The sequence below is a fragment of the Notolepis coatsorum genome (assembly GCF_963971535.1).
Source record: "Notolepis coatsorum genome assembly, chromosome: 7".
Taxonomy (NCBI): Eukaryota; Metazoa; Chordata; class Actinopteri; order Aulopiformes; family Paralepididae; genus Notolepis; species Notolepis coatsorum.
The window spans coordinates 32625522-32647068 of NC_140171.1; positions in this window are offsets into that span (position 1 = coordinate 32625522).

A 21547-nucleotide genomic window follows, 5' to 3' on the forward strand; every position below is an offset into this window, starting at 1 on the left:
AAGCACTCCCAGACATACCCCACGCGAAGGTAAGGAAAAACTCACTAAAACCTAACAATAGGGAAAAAAGCTCCACAGGCAGTGTGGAGGAGAGAAACCTTAGAAGGGCCATTCAAGGGGGGATCTCCCTTCTTAGATGTTGGTGATAGTAGTGTTGCAGACGGACAGTTGGTAAGCATGCACTCATGTGTGTGGTGAAACACAGATGAGTGCATGCAATAGCAACTGAACATTTTGAAAGATTAAAGATAGAGTTGATAGCGGATCTATTTGAGGCACAGGGGCGGCGCACATATGGAAATGCAATGTCTTCTCCTGGTAGTACGTACACTAAGAACTTTTTAATTGAGTTCTCCCCTCAGATTATAACCCCCTCTGGCCCTCTCTTTCAAAGAACAGTTTTTGAATCCTGGAAGTACATTTCAAACGGAGCCAACACTGCCTCAGAGATCTGTATGCACTCCTGACGGCATCTACAAAGGTTCTGGGAAGGTCTTTCCTATGCCAGAATGTACACTGGCTGAATGAAGGGTATACCGTTTTGACATCTTTGTGATGTTTACTGCGTTATTCCTCGCTACCCCTGAGCAATGTATTTATACCAATAGATAAATAATAAATGGTATTTATTATGACGCATGGCAGTGTCTGCTCCAATAAAAGCTCAGACTGAGCGGCAGTTTCCTGAGCTCATACACACATCTACAACACACCTGTGAAGTTTTTATACGAAGGGACAGGGACTCGTACTACTAACCACTTAATTTCATCCTGCAACTTCTGGAATCATAGGGAAAAGGGGTGTGTGACTTTTTGAGGTATCTATGACTGGATTTATGATGTTATTAGAACACGTTTAATTTAATATTTAGAAACTAAATAGTATAAAAGATAATACTAATAAAATAAAAATATAAAGAAATCCAGATGTAAAAAATCCCCCAGCTTGACGAGCATGACGCTTCTTGGAAATAAATGGATCTGTTACAATCTACGGCAGTCTCTCCCTCCTGTACGAGCCTCATCCAGTCCCGTACACAGACTAGATACTATGTTTACCATAAATAGACATATGCAAATACATTATTCCTCACTGGCCCAGAGATAGGTTGTGATTGGTTGGCTTGAGGACACGCAATCCAATTTTAGAAGCTTTCTGTCAGCAGAGCAGGACATATGACCAGAGAGTGGGATCATGGTCTGCTGCTGTCCAGCCCTCTGTCTCCTCTCAGCAGAAGAGGGCACATTATTCCACATGAGTTTGGAAACCTAGCCAAAGAGCGCATGCTGGATGATTTTTGAATTATGGTTGTGGTGGGAGGCTGAACTTACTTCTGGGATAGGTTATGAGATTGTGTGGTAATTTAAATACCTGGAAAAGTGCATCTCGTTCCCTACAAGTTTAATGCTGTGAATTATCAAATGTTTAGGCCTTATTTTTGTTCCTGGTTTAATGTTTTTTGGGGGGGGATTAACAGTGGCGTATGGGCGGCTTTGTGGCAGAATGAGATAGACCTATATGTCTATGCTAGTAATGCACAGGTACATAATGACAATGCAGAATTACATTGCTAAAGTGAGTTTGTGAAGAGCCATGTCTGTCCTCATTATAACTGAAAAATGTCTAGCCGTCGTGCGATTAGTTTATTTTCCTTAAACTAATACATACACACACCAGTGTCCCTTGATTAAATTGCGCCTGGCGTGCTCTCAGTACACTCGGGGCACTGTTTATTTGTGCTCCCAATGGTTTTTCCCCGCTGCTGAAGTGTCTGGATAATCCTCCTTTTATTCCCGTCACTGTCCGTTAAGATTAGTCGTTCCAAGAGAGACTTCCATTTGCCTCTCATTATTAGACTCCTGCTACCTTCTGTCGGTCGGCTGGCTTTGAGCACCTCTCTCTGCCTCCAAAGGTGGAGAGGAGACGCACTGTGTCAATCACCTTGACACAGGCAATGAGTGTCATGGTGGCAGTTCAATGGTAGCTAATCCTGAGTGCGGGTGGGTGGATGGGCTTGTTTTTCTAGACGTGTGAGGACCAAATGTCCACTCCAAGAATGAAAAGATTAGTAACATCCTTTCTTTTTGGCACATTTGGTCGACCTTCATGAGGAAAGGGGCCTATTTCAGGGGTTAGGGCTAGAAAAGGTTAGGGATATAATGGTCATGGTTAGGGAATAAATAAATGTCAGTCAATGCAATGTCCCTATGAGTATAGTAAACCACTGACTCTGTGTGTGTGTGTGTGTGTGTGTGTGTGTGTGTGTGTGTGTGTGTGTGTGTGTGTGTGTGTGTGTGTGTGTGTGTGTGTGTGTGTGTGATAAGAGATAAGTGTGAGCATGTGCACGGTCCCAGTATGTGGTCTATATCCACAGGTAGGCCAGATGCTCTCTGTCATCTCCATTCAATCAATGGAGTCAATGACCTTTTCACTAACATGGTTGTTTGCATACTGCATCAAGGCCAGGAGGCGTGCAGGAAACCAAGATGATTGACAAAGATCTAAGGCAGCGGCCTGTCTCCAACCAGTAGCTCGCAGCCTGCCTTTGAGTTGCTCACAAATCACTCTCTGATACGTTCCATCACAAGCCACGAGGTAGAGCTCCAGCTGCTTGATCATGTGCATGTTTCACTCACAACACCCGCTTCATCCCGCCGCTGTTCAGTCAGGAGCACTCTCGTCGTGTTCAGTCAGGAGCACTCTCGTCGTGTTCAGTCAGAAGCACTCTCATCGTGTTCAGTCAGGAGCACTCTCATCGTGTTCAGTCAGGAGCACTCTCATCGTGTTCAGTCAGGAGCACTCTCGTCGTGTTCAGTCAGAAGCACTCTCATCGTGTTCAGTCAGGAGCACTCTCATCGTGTTCAGTCAGGAGCACTCTCATCGTGGCTGTTCAGTCAGAAGCACTCTCGTTGTGTTCAGTCAGGAGCACTCTCATCGTGTTCAGTCAGGAGCACTCTCATCGTGTTCAGTCAGGAGCACTCTCATCGTGTTCAGTCAGGAGCACTCTCATCGTGTTCAGTCAGGAGCACTCTCATCGTGTTCAGTCAGGAGCACTCTCGTCGTGTTCAGTCAGGAGCACTCTCGTCGTGTTCAGTCAGGAGCACTCTCATCGTGTTCAGTCAGGAGCACTCTTGTTGTGTTCAGTCAGAAGCACTCTCGTCATGTTCAGTCAGGAGCACTCTCGTTGTGTTCAGTCAGGAGCACTCTCGTCGTGTTCAGTCAGGAGCACTCTCGTCGTGTTCAGTCAGGAGCACTCTCGTCGTGTTCAGTCAGGAGCACTCGTCGTGTTCAGTCAGGAGCACTCTCATCGTGTTCAGTCAGGAGCACTCTCGTCGTGTTCAGTCAGGAGCACTCTCATCGTGTTCAGTCAGGAGCACTCTCATCGTGTTCAGTCAGGAGCACTCTCGTCGTGTTCAGTCAGGAGCACTCTCATCGTGTTCAGTCAGGAGCACTCTCGTCGTGTTCAGTCAGGAGCACTCTCGTCGTGTTCAGTCAGGAGCACTCTCGTCGTGGCATCTCATTCCGTAATTGTTTCAAACGTAATCAGCAAATAGCACATTCAAACTGGTGATCACACAACTCATGCCACAGTAATTATGAATAAGCCATGATTCATTCAGCTGAAATCTTTTTTTAATCAAGAAATGGCTAGAAAAGTGTACCAATCATACCTTAGTTGTGTTGTGTGGATGGTTGAGCCAACTATTAGATCTATAATACTAGCTCTTATTGGTAGAACCCATACGTTTATTGTTTATATTACAAATGTATTTAGCCCATAAGAAAGAAAGTAAAAGAAGAACAGTGTAGGGTAAACGTCCCTATTAAGCCCACGTACCATATAAGCCCACTTGCAACTTCTGAGTCTAATTGAAAAAAACGGCATCATAATTTTGTGCTGTGTAATATTCCTTCCAATTAAGCTGCTTCCTACCTACATGCTAGTTGTTTTTGTAAACCAGATGAACTGACCTTGAGTTATTGAAGCACACATGTGACGTGTGCCAGCTGAGCTGTGAAGAAGTTGCATAAAAACTTGGGTCCTGGCAGGGCGGCTACGTGGCGTAGTGGGCAAGGCGCTCGCCACGAATAGGGAGACCAGCGCTCCACATTGCTTTCAGTTTAGCTGGTCGTTCATACTAATACACATTGGCCGTATTAGGGGGTGGGAAACTGATGGGTGGGGATCGGGCGTTGTGGACAGCGACTCCTACAGGTCGGTTGGTGCGCCTGCGCAGTAGAATCAGGAAGTGTCGGGGGCAGCGTGAGCCTCCCACGCGTTACTCCTCGCCACTGAGAGATCGAGCTGCGCAGGTGAAAAGATGCGACTGCTGTTACCTCAAGTACCGGAGGGGACTTGTGCTATGTATGACTTAGTCAAATCAAATCAAATCAAAGTCCACATTGCAGCCGGCTTGTGGGAGGCAAGAAACAGCGTTCGTGACAGGGGAGGGTTGAATTGGATGATACGAAATTGGGATGGGAGAAAATATAGAAAAATGGGAGAAAAAGTGGATCAAAAAAAAACTTGGGTCCTGGCCTGGGGGGATCCTCAAGAGAACACTTTTTTTTGACATATTTCGACTCATTTGTACTAATTTGTAATAAAAAATTAAGAGATTGATATTTTGAACAAGACATGTTAGAATATTACTTGAAGTATTAATATTGTTTATTTAAAAAATCTAAATATGAGTTTTAGCATGCTATCTACTGTAACTGACCACATGGTGCTAGCACAGTAGCTGCATAGTATGGTTCATTGCAATAGAGCATGATACGCATGCATAGATTACATTTTTGTATGTAGTTTATATTATTATACAGTTCAATGGTCAATAAATGTGCATATTTATCTTAATCTTTTTGTAAATTAACATTTTGATCAGGTGGGCTTAAATGGGACACTAGCTAAAGAAATCTGAACTGTTTGGGGTGGATGTAAATGGGCATAGTTAATGACTTCTCTGCATGATACATTTTTATGATGATACATATATATATTTATTATACATGTCATGTATGTAAAATATTCTGTCTTTGGTCCATTAAATCACTGGTGTTCCCTTTAAGCCCACCTGGGCCCTCATGCATCAACGTGTTCTACGCACAGATCTGTGCGTAACCCGTGCGTACGATCATTTCTAAGCAAAGAGTGGGATTCATCAACTTCAACTTCAACTTGACTTCGTGCTTACATCTACGCACATTTCGGACCTGGCGTACCTCGCGCCCAGTGGTAGAATATATTATTACAACAAGGAAATGAGCTTCTGTGCATAATAACACTGGATGTTCTATGAACCGTAGTTCATTATAGTTCATTGTAAAATAGCAACAGTAGTGTAATTATGGTCAAAACCCTATAAATAGCATTTGGAATAATAGATCTTTCTCTCAGAATGAATGCAGCATGTCATATATGTTACGATGAATTGAAAATGGGGGACCCTGATGTAAACAAGACGAAAGTCTTTCTCTGGTCTGCATCCCCTTAACAATTGTATGTATTGAGCTGTACTGTACTGTACCCATTCTGCAATCTGTTAATAAAGTTCTCATTCATTCATTCATTCATGGTTTATATAGCGTTATCGGAATATACGGGGTGTAGGCTACTGACTGACTGCGCTCCGCGTAGCTTGATTGATTGATTGATTGATTGAAAAGTTTATTAACAGATTGCAGAATGGGTACAGTACAGTACAGCTCAGTACATACAATTGTTAATTGGGGATGCAGACCAACCTTCGTCCTGTTTACATCAGGGTCCCCCATTTTCAATTCATCATAAATCATAAAGCTCAACTCGTTATTATTTTGCGCACAGACCGCCGAAACACGGGAACGTTTTGATTATATTTAAAAGGCTTTACGTTAAACGAAACAAGTGGAATTTCGAAGCTGTAAGCAGAATAAGTCATGAATATAGTGTTCTTCCCCCTTTTTACTGTACAAGAAAGAATAGAAAACGCATTGCAATGACACCATGCAGATAGTGGACAGACTATATGATGGAATTCAAGTTCATGTATTGAAAGGCAGGATACATCATACATGCAGTGAGATTCATTGTTCTTGTATATGCTCTCGTATTATATTGTTTATATAGGCTACCCAATACTGACATCAAAATAGATTGTAGTAGTATGCCTCTAGAAATCATGCAGCAGGTAGAAAATTGACGGGAGATCCATCGCGATTTGGAATAGAATTGAGGAGAACTTTAATCCGTGGGTATTAATCAAACAACAAGGGAAAAGGCAGTCATATTCCAGCGCAGTCTTTATTAGCCGACAACAAAATAGATGCCTCTAAAAATCATATAGCCAATCGAACACAACTAATAAAGGCATTCATATTGTACAGCACGGTTATAATGACACACAACACAACCAACGCCAAACAGTGGTCAACGAACGGTCTTTATTAGTATTTTGAGCTGTCCAGGCAGAATTGCAGCAATGGTCTTAGGGAGCCGTTGATATCTGACATCACCGTTTACAAATCCGCCTTTTATTTATCCACCTCCGTTACGAGGACCTCCACCTCGGTGTCTGTGTAGTTTCTCTTTTTCGTTCGCTTTGCCATCCTCCAACATTCCACGCACAGGGATTCCCTCATGGTATTTGAAGGGGAGGGCCTGACCATATTTGGTTGGTCGGGGCGGTTTTGGTATGCAAATACGTGAAAGCGTGCACGAGCTGCGGCGCAGGGCCAAGGTGGGATTCATCATGACAGGGGTGCGTAGAGCCTGCTTACGCACGTGTGATGAATGCCGACTTCCCTGTGCGTGCGCTAGTTCTAAATTCCGTGCTTACGTGTGGAAGTAGGTCAAGGTCAAAGTCCACGTTGATGAATGAGGGCCTGGTCTTTTTAAGCCCAGTTGACTGTCTCAATGGGAATGTTCTCCCTTCTGACATTTGAACCCCTTTCCATTATAATTTAGTCCTCACCTGATAAATTCAGATCCATAATTCAGATAATTAATACCCATCTTCAGTGATAGTGCATATAGGTCCATATATCCTATCCTAACATTAGCAATAGCCTAATGTGTTAATCTTTACTTTTCAGAGCAGATGACTAGAGAAAAACTACAGTTTGTAGCAATAGAATAGAATAGAATAGAATATAAATACTTTAATCATCCTAAGGGAAATTTGGCACTACAAATCGCTCACAGTAAACATTTGGCAGACAAAACAAATCACAAATAAGAATAACAAAAAATTGCCTAAGAATAAGGAATAAAATAAGCCTAAGAATAACATACTAATAATAAACTACGGTCCGGGATTCACATTTCCTGTGTTATGTATGTACAATCTAATATAAAATATACAGTAAAAAATACAGAGATCGACATTAAGTGTACAGTAAGTGTAATATTGACAATGTTGTTTTAAATGTAAAAGTCCAGGAAGATGGTACTGTCACTCTGTGCTCAGTGATGCAGTGAGGCACAGAGATGCATTGTAAAGTCTGATGGCTGTCGGAATGAAGGACTTCCTGTGCCGTTCAGTGCTACATTTTGGGAGTGTTAGTCTAGCACTGAACATGCTCCTCCTGTCGGCCAAGTCTGTGTAGTGGGTAGCCTATTATGAGGTTATGTGTTTAGCTATATGTGATGACCTAATGTGTAATGTCCAAGACTAATATAATAATGCTTTGTCATTCCTCATCCCTTCAGATCCGTTGCCAGTGGGGCTGGGGCTTCACACGTACTGACTTGCTTGATCTCATTCAAGAATATGTAAATACAAGAGTCTTGAAACACCATTCAAGGATGGAAGACCCGGACGGAAGTGGTACACTTCATGTGGAACCATCAGGAGTTAGGTGTCCGGAAATCAGAACAGTTGAAAAATGTATTAAGGTGAAATGAATTAGGCTGAATTAAATGTGATTGGCCTAAAAATCTAATAAATGTTATTGTTTAATTGTACATCATGAAATTTTGTCATTTACTATCCATGGAACATTAGTACTGAACCAGCAAATTTGTCAGTCAGTCTTCAGAAATCTTGGCTGGACCAGACATTTTGGGTGATTTCAAATGCCAGCAGTACACCATAGGATATAGATACAGACAAAATGACAACACATATTGAAATGTGAAATATTAAGTATTGAAGAGTAATTTCCACCATAGTTTTGATTTGGCATGAATATCGTTTTTTGGCTACACTCCAATTTATTTGGAACATGTTGTAAATTTAGCTTTTTCTGTGTTGACAACACAGCAAATAGGCTGGTAATGCCTATTTCAAATACCATTTACAGGCCATAAGATAAGAGTGGAGACAAAATGAGCAGCTATATTTGTGAGGTTTCTGTCCTTGCTCACTTACTCGCTCCGTTCTTTTAAACCACCTCGCTCTGTTTTCCATTTGTTTCTGTTAATCATTTCATTCCCCCATTCACACGCTTCTTCCCAGAGACGTCGTTGATTGGTTCTCTCCCGTCCACACGCTTTTCAATCACATCCCCCAGCTGTCACTGCTTGTCAATCAATCAATCCCGTATTATTTATACCCCGTTTCCCCACTCAAGTTTTGTTGGATCGTTTTGATATTTTCTGTTTGCATTCGCCGTTCCTGCTGCTGCTTTGTTCCCTGTGCTTTACCTCCAGGATATCCAAGAAGCCTTCCTCTTGGACACCGTTTTCCCGTGGCGACGCGCTCGCTCCGCTGCTGTTCCAGCGCTCTTTACGCACAACGCCTGGGTGAGTTTTTAATGACTGTCTTTGATCAAATTCCGTTTTCGTGTGTTTTTATAACACTGAAGATTACCACCTTTTTATCAGACAGTCACTCACCCAGCGGTTGCCTTTTTGATTGTTTCACTGGGATAATATTTTGACCTAACATCTCCCACTGTGTGTTTATCACACCGAAGATATTATCACATTGGATTGTATTTTGGACTTCGCTCTCAGTGTCTATTTTTGCACCGAAGATATTTTTCACTTGGGATTGTGTTTTGGAACATTGCTCACTGTGTGTGTTTACACGAAGATTAGTTCACTTGGATAACTTTTGTTTTTGGGTACAAGTCACCTCTCCTGTTCTCCTGCTCGTTCTACCTGCACCCTGTGTTGACTCGCTCCCTCTCTCTCTCTCTCGGTCCCGCATCACCTCGGAGATTCTGCCGAGAGAAGTCTGCAGAGCGGCTCTGACGTCAGCATCTGCTACCCCCTACTACCACCTCGGGAGAAGCTGCAGAGCAGCAGAACATTTTCATCCTTGCTTGAATTCCTGTCTTGTTTAGACTCTTCCTATACTATGCTGTTTAATTAGTCTCAATAAACAAGCCCCTGTTTTTGGCAACTCTGAATCCTACTCTCTTGTGTCGTTGCGTTTGGGGTCGGTGTCAAACCATAACATTACGATCCAACCAAAATGACGACCCCAGCCGACACAGAGAGGGTCAGAACCGCACTTGCTAATCAAGTCGAGTTGACCAGGGATCACAGTCTCCAACTAGAGAGGGCTGCGGTGCAGGATCTCAGGGAACAGGTCCTGCCTATTCAAGGGTCAATGGCCGCTCTGGCGGGACAACAATCCGGTATTCTCGCTCAGCTTCACTCGCTGAGCGACACCGTTAATGCTTTACTTCCTTCACATCCTTCAGGAGCATTCACCGCAGCCCCAGCAGATCCCGCACCTCGGGAACCCCGTCTCTCCGTCCCACGGCTGTTCGACGGCAATCCCGAGGAGTGTGCCACATTCATCATGCAATGTGAGTTGGTTTTCCGTCATCAACCAAGCCGTTTTACTGCTCGAGGGTCCCAAGTGGCTTATATGACGAACTTGCTTTCAGGCCATGCTGCCCAGTGGGTCACTTCCTCCTGGGCAATGGATGCAGATTTTGTTTTCTCCTATCCAGACTTCGTGGCGGAGCTCCGCAGAGTGTTCCACCATCCAGCCCGAGGTCTGGACCCCGGAGCCCGGTTGGGGACTTTCCGACAGGGGAGCGGCAGGGTGACAGACTATGTCCTGGAGTTTCGACTGGCGGCGGTGGAGAGTGGATGGAACGACCCTGCACTTCGCCTAACCTTCTTGAGGGGACTCAGTGACGCAGTCCGGGACCAGCTCGCTACCCGGGAGTTGCCCGACTCCCTCGAGGACCTGTTTAGCCTCGTCATCCGCATCGACGGACGCCTCCTGGAGAGAAGGCGCGAGAGGACCCGACTGTTACCTCCTGAGGTACCCCGGATTCCCCGGACGCATGACGTCACTCCTGGACGCCCTGTCCTCAACACTACTGGTGGTAGCAGGCCTCCCCGTTCGGTTCGCGAGGAGGAACCCATGCAGCTGGGACGCTCTCATCTGAGCCAGGCGGAGCGTGAGGCAAGGCTCAGGTCCGGTCTCTGCCTCTACTGCGGAGGTGCGGGACACCGAATCGCCGACTGCCCCACCCGGCCAAAAGATCAGGCTTGCTGAGACCCCGGGAGATCCTGGTGAGCCGTTTTTCCCATTCCCAGCGCCGCGCACCACCTGACCATCTGATGAGCGTCACCCTGGCCTGGGGGGACCAACGTGCCACGGTGGAGGCCCTCATCGACTCTGGGGCAGACGAGAATTTCCTCGACTTCGAGTTCGCTACCCGAGCCAACATTCCACTTGAGGACCTTGTGAGGCCCTTGGAGATCTTCTCGTTGGACCAACACCGCCTGGCCGACATCTCTCAACGCACCGGCCCAGTCGTGCTGACCATCGCTGGGAACCACGTCGAGAGAATCCAGTTCCTCATCACCCAATCCCCCCTTGTCCCGGTGGTCCTGGGTAGGCCCTGGCTCGCGCTGCACGAGCCCCACATCGCCTGGTCCTCCGGTACCATCAAGGGCTGGAGCTCCTCCTGTCACGCCCTGTGTCTGCAGGCGGCGTCCTGTCCCCCGCCCCGGAGGCCCGCTGGTGAGTTGCCTCCGGACCTTTCGTCCATACCTCCCGAGTACCACGACCTCTTGGAGGTTTTCAGTAAATCCAGGGCTCAGGCCCTTCCACCTCACCGCCCCTATGACTGCGCCATCGACCTCCGCCAAGGGGCTCCCCTTCCCGGCAGCCGCCTCTACAGTCTGACCGTTCCGGAGAAGAAGGCGATGGATCTCTACATCTCTGAGTCATTGGAAGCAGGACTCATTCGGCCTTCCTCCTCCCCGGTGGCGGCCGGTTTCTTCTTTGTTGGTAAGAAGGATGGGGACCTGTGACCCTGCATCGACTATCGTCAGCTCAACGAGATCACCATCAAAAACATGTACCCTCTACCTCTCATGAGCTCCACCTTCGAGCCACTGACCCAGGCCTCGTTCTTCACCAAGCTGGACCTCCGGAGTGCCTACCATCTTGTCCGTATCCGTGAGGGCGATGAATGGAAGACCGCCTTCAAGACCCCCAGGGGCCACTACGAGTACCTAGTGATGCCGTTCGGCCTCACCAACGCCCCGGCGGTATTCCAGGCACTCATGAACGACGTCCTTCGTGACATGCTGGAGGTGTTCGTGGTGGTGTACCTGGACGACATTCTCATCTTCTCCAGGACCCTCGAGGAACACATCCAGCATGTCCGCCGTGTGCTGGAGCGCCTCCTCCACAATCGGCTCTTCGTCAAGGCGGAGAAGTGCTGTTTCCACGCCGACTCCGTCGACTACCTGGGCTTCATCGTTGAGAAGGGCTTGACCCGAGCGGATCCTCGCAAGATCCAAGCTGTGGAGGACTGGCCTGAACCCACCACTCGGAAGGAGTTACAGAGTTTCCTCGGGTTCGCCAACTTCTACCGAAGGTTCATCCGGAATTACAGTCAAGTGGCGGAGCCACTTACCAAGCTGACCTCCCCCGCTCTGCCGTTCGACTGGTCCCCAGCGGCATGCGCTGCGTTCCGCTCCCTCAAGAAGAGGTTCACTTCCGCCCCTATCCTGCTCCACCCTGACCCCAAGAGACAGTTCATTGTGGAGGTGGACGCCTCGGATACTGGCCTGGGCGCTGTCCTATCCCAACATTCTCTTTCGGACCAGAAGGTGCATCCTTGCGCCTTCTACTCGCGTCGCTTCCTCCCTGCCGAGAGGAACTACGACACCGGCAATCGGGAACTGCTGGCGGTCGTGGCTGCGTTGGAGGAGTGGCGTCATTGGCTAGAGGGTGCCGAGGAGCCTTTTACCATCTGGACGGACCACAAGAACCTGACGTTCATCCGCGCTTCCAGGCGCCTCAGCGGTCGGCAGGCGAGATGGGCCAGTTTCCTCAGTCGGTTCGACTTCTCGCTGACCTTCCGCCCCGGTTCCCGCAACACGAAGGCCGACTCCCTGTCCCGGTTACACTCCAAGGGGGCTCCACCCTCTGAGGACCCTACTCCCATCCTCCCGGAGGCCCGAGTGGTTGGAGCCATCACCTTGGGCATCGAGGGTGTGGTTAGGCGTGCCCTACGCTTCCAGCGTGCTCCTAGCAACGTCCCTATGCATCGTCTCTTCGTCCCCGACTCTGCCCGGTCCCGGGTACTGCTTTGGGGCCATACCAGCCGGTTCGCCTGCCACCCTGGCGTCCATCGCACGTTCTCCTTCCTGGCTCGTCGTTTCTGGTGGCCCACCATGCGGAACGACGTCAAGGAGTTCGTATTGGCCTGCGCGGTCTGTGCCCGCAGCAAGGCCTCTCACCAGGCACCCTCCGGGCTCTTGCAGCCACTTCCCGTTCCGAGCCGTCCGTGGTCACATGTGGCGCTGGACTTCGTCACAGGTCTGCCCTCCTCCCAGGGGAACACCTGCCTTCTGACCGTGGTGGATCGATTCAGCAAGGGGGTTCACCTCGTGGCCCTTTCCAAGCTTCCCTCGGCGGCCGAGACGGCGGACCTCCTGACTCACCACGTGTTCCGCCTTCATGGGTTTCCCCAGGACATCGTCTCTGACCGGGGGCCCCAGTTCACCTCCCAGGTATGGCGGGCCTTTTGCAAGGGATTGGGGGCAACGGTCAGTCTTTCCTCTGGTTATCATCCCCAGACTAACGGGCAGACGGAGAGGATGAACCAGAGCGTGGAGTCTGCTCTTCGGTGTGTGGCAGCCGAGAGACCGGCATCCTGGAGCCGTTTCCTTCCCTGGGTTGAATACTCCATCAATTCAATGGTCAGTTCCGCCACCGGCCTCTCACCCTTTGAGGTTTCCCTGGGCTACCAACCCCCTCTTTTCCCCGCACAGGAGGCGGAAGTGGCAGTTCCCTCCGTGCAGGTCCACCTCGACCGCTGCCGACGAGTTTGGGAGATCACCAGGACCGCGCTGCTCCGGACATCTGAGCGCGCCTGTCGTGGTGCCGACCGGCGCCGGGTTCCTGCGCCGACTTACCGCCCTGGGCAGAGGGTGTGGCTCTCCGCAAAGGACCTGCCGCTACGGTCCTCGGCCAAGAAACTCAACCCCCGTTTCGTCGGACCTTTCAAGGTCCTGAAGGTACTCAGTCCGGCGGCCCTGCGCCTGAAACTTCCTGCGTCCATGCACATCCACCCCGTGTTCCATGTCTCCCGGGTTAAGCCCGTCTCCCTCAGTCCCCTTATGCCTCCAGCTCCTGATCCTCCGCCTCCCGTGTTGGTGGATGGTCACCCCCAGTGGCAGGTCCGCCGGTTGATGGGCGTTCGTCGGCGGGGCCGGGGGTTCCAATACCTGGTAGACTGGGAGGGTTACGGTCCTGAGGAGCGTAGCTGGGTCTCCCGGCAGCTCATCGTGGATCCCGGCTTGATCACTGACTTCCATCGTGCCCATCCTGACGAGCCGGGTCGGCCTGGTCGCCGGGTGGCTCCCGTGGAGGAGGGGGTACTGTGAGGTTTCTGTCCTTGCTCACTTACTCGCTCCGTTCTTTTAAACCACCTCACTCTGTTTTCCATTTGTTTCTGTTAATCATTTCATTCCCCCATTCACACGCTTCTTCCCAGAGACGTCGTTGATTGGTTCTCTCCCGTCCACACGCTTTTCAATCACATCCCCCAGCTGTCACTGCTTGTCAATCAATCAATCCCGTATTATTTATACCCCGTTTCCCCACTCAAGTTTTGTTGGATCGTTTTGATATTTTCTGTTTGCATTCGCCGTTCCTGCTGCTGCTTTGTTCCCTGTGCTTTACCTCCAGGATATCCAAGAAGCCTTCCTCTTGGACACCGTTTTCCCGTGGCGACGCGCTCGCTCCGCTGCTGTTCCAGCGCTCTTTACGCACAACGCCTGGGTGAGTTTTTAATGACTGTCTTTGATCAAATTCCGTTTTCGTGTGTTTTTATAACACTGAAGATTACCACCTTTTTATCAGACAGTCACTCACCCAGCGGTTGCCTTTTTGATTGTTTCACTGGGATAATATTTTGACCTAACATCTCCCACTGTGTGTTTATCACACCGAAGATATTATCACATTGGATTGTATTTTGGACTTCGCTCTCAGTGTCTATTTTTGCACCGAAGATATTTTTCACTTGGGATTGTGTTTTGGAACATTGCTCACTGTGTGTGTTTACACGAAGATTAGTTCACTTGGATAACTTTTGTTTTTGGGTACAAGTCACCTCTCCTGTTCTCCTGCTCGTTCTACCTGCACCCTGTGTTGACTCGCTCCCTCTCTCTCTCTCTCGGTCCCGCATCACCTCGGAGATTCTGCCGAGAGAAGTCTGCAGAGCGGCTCTGACGTCAGCATCTGCTACCCCCTACTACCACCTCGGGAGAAGCTGCAGAGCAGCAGAACATTTTCATCCTTGCTTGAATTCCTGTCTTGTTTAGACTCTTCCTATTCTATGCTGTTTAATTAGTCTCAATAAACAAGCCCCTGTTTTTGGCAACTCTGAATCCTACTCTCTTGTGTCGTTGCGTTTGGGGTCGGTGTCAAACCATAACAATATTGAGAGGCAAGAGATTACAGATTTGAATAGATCAAGTTTGTATTGTTACATTTAAAAAATACATGTATATATTGATCAATAAATCATGAAGTTGGCTTCAAATGAGAGATTCATGTTTAATTTCAACTATAATGTTCTTAATTAAATTGTGGCAGTATATATAAGAAGTGTCTGCAAACAGGTTTTGGTGGGCTTAAAAGGGACTCACATTAATCTTAATTTTTTAAGTAGCTTTCATAAACAATAAGGTTGGAGACCTTTGATCTAAGGGTTATTTCTCTCTCTCCCACACAAACACACTGCCCCTCCACAGCCCACATTCCTCCACAGTGAGTGATGCTGCTCACCTAATCCTCTCTAAAATTAAAAACTTAGAGACAGGCTGGGAATGTGCCATGGGTGTTTGTGCAATCATATGTGTTCCTGACTGTGTGCACTACCGTGGCCTTATGCATGTGTGTGTGTGTGTTGGAGAAAGAGAAAAATAAATAGAATGTATGTGCATGCATGTGTGTGTGTGTGTGTGTGTGTGTGTGTGTGTGTGTGTGTGTGTGTGTGTGTGTGTGTGTGTATATGTATGTGAGAGAGAAAAAGACAGTATGTGTGTGTGTGTGTGTACGTGTGTGTGCATGTGAGAAATTGTGTGTGAGAGAGAGAGAGAGAGAGAGAGAGAGAGAGAGAGACTGATTCAGAACTGTGATCTGGGCGCTGATATAGTATCTGCTTAGTGCAGCTGTCCAGAGGAAGGTGTAACAGTTAGTCACCACACAGCCAGTGACTCCTGCACACTGGGCTTCCCTTTGAGGCCCTGGCCAACAGGGACCGTAGTACAGTAAAAATAGAGCATGCTCATCTAAAAAAAACAAAACTTAAAATAGAAAAAGTCCACACACTGAGTAAGATATTCAACCATTAAACGTGTCCATATTTGACTCAGTATGCAGGCCCTTTTTCAACACGGGCTGTAATGCAGCAGCCAGACCGTTATTCTGTCTGAATCTGCCTTCATTTCATCCTCTTCATATCTCTGGACATACTGTAATAACTACTCTGTTGGCCACATATACTCTATGTTCATAGTATTCTATTACATCGTCGTCGCAGACATCTGGGGGGGGGGGGGGGGGGGGGGGGGCAGGTGATTGTAATCACATAACACAGGTGATCATTAAATGACAACAGTGGCCAATGAGCTGTGATTATGGCATTTCCGCCATATTGGTGGGAAATGCATGACGCATAATAAGAATAGGTTCATGGGTATTGCACACGCTATAACGTAAATTTGCCTAAACTCGAAGCTATCTCGTTTTTGAGAAACGGTGAAGTAAGCACACAGTAGAAGGCATGCCAGTGATGCTTACAGCGTTGGTCTTTCTTTCTTCAAGATATTTCATTATGGGGTGTAGTTCATTTGTAGTCACAGGTTTTTGCATTTCTAAATTCTGAGAACTGGCTGTGCTCCAAAATACAAACTGAAAAGTTGCTTGCATGATTTAAAGGAATAGTTCAGATGGCCCTATTTACATTTACATTTAGTCATTTAGCGGACGCTTTTATCCAAAGCGGCTTACAAGTTTTGTACAACAAGTCAGCAGGAAGGGTACAACTCTTTCAGCTGAGTAACAATGTTCATCAAAGTGTTGAGTGCTACAGTATGAGTAGACAACATGAGTACAGCAACTTGCAATGGGCCTGGTCTACAAGATACACTACACGACCAAGGTACCCATGTACATGTCAAAATACTTCCCAAAGGTCAGTGAATACCACGATCACAACACCAGAGGGAGCTCCACAAATCATGTTAAACCCAGATTCGGCTCAAACAAGGGACTAAACACGTTTCGCAATTATGCCACATCAATGTGGAACGCCCTACCTAAAGCTGTAAAGGAATGTGAATCACTACCCACTTTCAAAACCACTCTCAAAGAACACCTACGGAAGATTGCAATTCGAAACTGGCCCCTGTAAATGTCCTAACCCAACCCCCTCCAATGTACAATAAATTACCTAGTATGGTTGTCAATATTCCAATGTACAGTTTTGCTTGTTTGTACAGTGTTCCCCCCCCAACCCCCTCCAATGTACAGTAAATTACCTAATATGGTTGTCAATATTCCAATGTACAGTTTTGCTTCTAGTTATACAGTGCCCCCCCCCCCCCCCCCCTCCTACCCAACCCCCCCCCCCCCCCACCCAACCTCCTCCAATGTACAGTTTTTACGGCAAATGTATATACTCTCTTTTCTGGACTCTTTTTGTATCACAAACAGTACTGTATTTGCAAATCTGGTATGTCATAAATGTATAGATGTAGCAGTACTATCTGTATGTCATGTATGTCATATATGTCCTGATGAATTGAGAATGGGGGACCCTGATGTAAACAAGTCGAAAGTCTTTCTCTGGTCTGCAAATCCTTAACAAATGTGTGTATTGAGCTGTACTGTATTGTACCCATTCTGCAATCTGTTAATAAAGTTTTCAATCAATTCAATCAATCAACAGTGTGTAGGTTAGTATATTAGGACAGTAAGGTTAGTTAGGGTAGGGGAGCTCCAGTAGCTCACCACGTACCGCGAGTGCTATTTCAGCGCCGTGGACAACCGTGCTCGTCACGGATCTGGGGCTGAGCGCGTTCGAATCCCGGACGGCAGCCGTGCCTTTCCCAGAGTGTCTTCCCCCCCATCTGAACCCTTTCAGCCTGCTTCTGTCGGTCGAACTTGACCAAGTATGAATGCGATGAAAAAGCGATAAACGCTAAAAAGAACCAGCTGACTGGTCAAAGTTTTAAAAAAAAGGTTAGTTAGGGTTAGATATACAGTATATTATAATTATCATTTTGTTCTCATTTCAGATGAAAAAGTGTGTCTTTAGTCGACGGTGAAAGATTGGATGGGTTTCGGTTGTCCTAACTGTGGTGGGAAGTTCATTCCATAATTGTGGGGCAAGGACAGAGAATATATAGGCGGCTTCTCTTTGATGACCCTCCCAGAGCTCGGTTAGGAGTAGGTCTGAGGCGGCCAGAGGATGTAGAGTGGAGGGGTCTTGAGGGTGTGTAGTTAGAGACTATTAGCCGGAGGGAGGCGGGAGCCGTTCCCTTCGCTGCACGATATGCCAGGTCGAGGGCCTTGAAGCGGATTCGTGCTGCGATGGGGAGCCAGTGCAGGTCCCTGAGAAGTGGGGTGACATGGGCTGACTTTCTTATAAGGATGGTGTTGATCAGTAGAATCCTTTCTCGGCACAATCCAAGCTGTTTCTCATACTTCCTCATTCTAGCTCCGGCTAGTAACATGTAGCCACAAACCAATGCAAAGTCAATGGGGTCGAGCTCCTTTATGTACAAGCTGAGCACCACAGAGCACACAAAGTCGATTTCAGTGAGCCTCAGTCAGCTTGTGCAGAAAGGAGCTCGACCCCATTGACTCTGTATTGGTTTGTGGCTGACTATCCAGAGCTATTAGGAACAACATAGATTGTGCTGAACAATGACTTTACCAATCAAATCATTATTGGTGAGTAGGAAATAGGGCTAGGATTCCAAAAATATAATAATGCAGGACTTAACTCAGAAGTCTTTATTCGGCGGCACACACAGGAACACAGCAACTGCACCTCCTCATCCATCACGCTCAACATAGGGGCCCCCCAGGGCTGTGTTCTGAGCCCCCTCCTCTACTCCCTGTACACACATGACTGCGTAGCACAGCGGAACAACAACACCATCATCAAATTTGCTGATGACACAGTAGTGGTGGGCCTGATCTCTGCCAACGACGAAAGGGCCTACCTGGAAGAGGTAGAGAACCTGTCACAGTGGTGTCAGGAGAACTGCCTCTCCCTGAACGTCAGCAAAACAAAAGAGATGATTGTGGACTTCAGGAGGTCGGGGGTCAAGGACTACAGCCCCCTCAGCATCGACGGGGCACCAGTTGAGAGAGTGAACAGTTTCAAGTACCTCGGAGCCCACATATCCGAGGACTTGACATGGACCACACACATTGACAGTGTTGTGAAGAAGGCACGACAACGCCTCTACTTCCTCAGGCGCCTAAGGAAGTTCCAAGTCAGTCAGAAGATCCTTAGGAACTTCTACTCATGTACAATAGAGAGCATCCTGACCGGCAACATCACCTCCTGGTTTGGGAATAGCACTGCACAAGACCGTAGCAGACTACAAAGAGTGACACGTTCAGCCGAACGCACAATTAGAGGGGGGCTTCCCACCCTCCAGAACATTTACAACAAGCGGTGCAAGGGGAAGGCTAAGAGAATTATTAAGGACTCGAGCCACCCGAACAACTGCCTCTTTGAACTGCTGCCGTCAGGCAAGCGATACCGGAGTCTTATGGCGAGCACAGAAAGACTCAGAAGGAGCTTCTATCCCCAGGCCATCAGGCTGCTAAACGAACAATAATCGCTAAACGAACAATAATCACTATGCAACAACCATCAAATGCACACAGCACACACACCCACACGCACACACACACTCACTCAAACAAACAACACACTGCAGCACCCACTCTCCACACTTTAGATCACACAAACACACTTACACTTTATATTTATTGATAAAGGATTTGCACTACAACTCGTACACCTACTGTGAATTGTACCTAAACTGCACCTCGTCCATTTATGCCTTGCACTATATAGTATTGTATATTAGTACACTGCACAGTACTGTATATTGTATGGTAACTACGTCTACGAACATTGTACATATGTCTAAACTGAACACTGTGACCTCTTTTTTTTTCTTCTAATTTTTACTATGTTTTTATTTCATACTTATCTTGTCATGCACAGTCTCTGGAGCGCAACAGTAAGAAGCATTTTGTACAAAAGTATTCTGTACTTCTGTATGACAACTATTAAAGAAACTTGAAACTTGAAACTTGAAACACGCACTGTTTTTTTTTTTTTAGAGTTGCGGATGCGATTGAGCTCTGCGCATCCCATCGTCCTTCCCCCCAACCAAGGGCAGCCGGGAGCAGACAGGGCGTCAGCGAGGTACCGTGCCCGGGGACCAATCCAAGTCCTGCCCGTCTTCGTCAGGGACGCGACAGCGTCAGCGATCTGTTGTGCATGTTTTTCCATTGGGTTTCTCTTATTGGGGGGGGGGGGGGGACCCGAACATGCAAACTCCACACAGAGGGGCCTGGGAGATACCTCTGTGTACCTGGAAACGCAGAAATCTGGTCCCCAAGCGGGAATGGAACCCTGGACCTTCTTACTGTGAGGCAACAGTGTTAACCACTACTCCACCGTGCCGCTATAGAACTATCCCTTTAATATTAAGGTTCAGGTAATTTCAGTCCGTTTTACAGAATGCATTACTGTACGTGCATTTAAGTGCAACGTCTATTTTGCGTTATTTTGAGCTGCTATGTTTGAATTCATATCTATTATGATTAGGATCAGTGATTTTCCAATTGTGGAGGCATTCTAGTTGAGTGTTTTTTTTGTTTGTTCTATTTCCGTTTGAACAGATGCTTCAACGGATCAGCGTCTCAAAGGACATCTCTGACCAGAGAAAAAACAGTAGGGTGGCCCGGCACAAAACAGACCAATATAACCTACTTTCTCTTCTACACTGTCTGTTACATGCAATGAACCACCAATTACAGTGTATCGCTTCTGCCCCATCCATGTCTCTTTAAATTCTACTTGCGTAGATCCTTCATGAATGAAACCATGTGATCCAAACATCATCTGACGTCTCTCGCCTCCAGTCCGAACAGACTGTAAAACAAGCGAAGGAGTGGATAGATCGGGGGGGATCTGCGAGAAGGTGAGGAGCGTAAAACAACATTTCTCATCTGTCGCTCTCAGCACCGGGTTTGCCACTCAGCGGTAAATAATCGAACCTTTGAAGGTGGCGGCGGTGGACGAAGGTGCCATTGGACTTTTGGTGAGTCAGTCTGTCCAAAAGAAAATGTAATCTGCTTCGATGAAGTGCTGAATAAAGCGATATTGTTTTGCTGAGTGCGCACGCCACTGCCACCACCACGCCGTTATCGCAAAGCGAGTAGAGCGCGCGCTTATCTCGGTGTATGTAGTGTGCTGCTATGCTGATCAGCCACGCGCGCATCATCACACCGCTGTAGCGCGCGACGCGCCGTTTAAAGGGCTATCCATACTCGTGCTGAATCATCACGACTGGGTCGACGTCAACCAGCCCGTGCTCACCGACCGAACAGCGGTCTCTCCTACAGCCACGCCGGCGGCCCAGTCGGGAGCTTTTCCATAAGAACACACAGACAAAGGGGGTTGCCGTTGTGCACCATTGTTGAGCTCAGAAAGTCATGTGTCGGAATTAGGGAATCGTCGCCCTGTTGAGAGTTCGAGAGCAGGTGCAGCTTGATTGGCTTGACATGGCCGGGGAATCCCCCGCGTGTTGAGAGGCTCGCGAGCGGCTTGATATCCTCCAGACGCTGAACAACCCGCTTCATGGGAACTATATCGAGAAACGTCACCGGAGAGAGACAAGTTATAGCTGTGTGGTGGAGAGAGGGCACAGGAATCCCGGTAATAACACCTAGGCTATACTCCAAGTGTCCGAGGTGCTGAAACGGGACGGATCGGTGTCGGACAGGAAAGACAACCGAGGCGCGTGCAGCGCTCTAAAATTGATTCTATCTGTTGCTTCATTCTGAGGTAAGACCATGATAG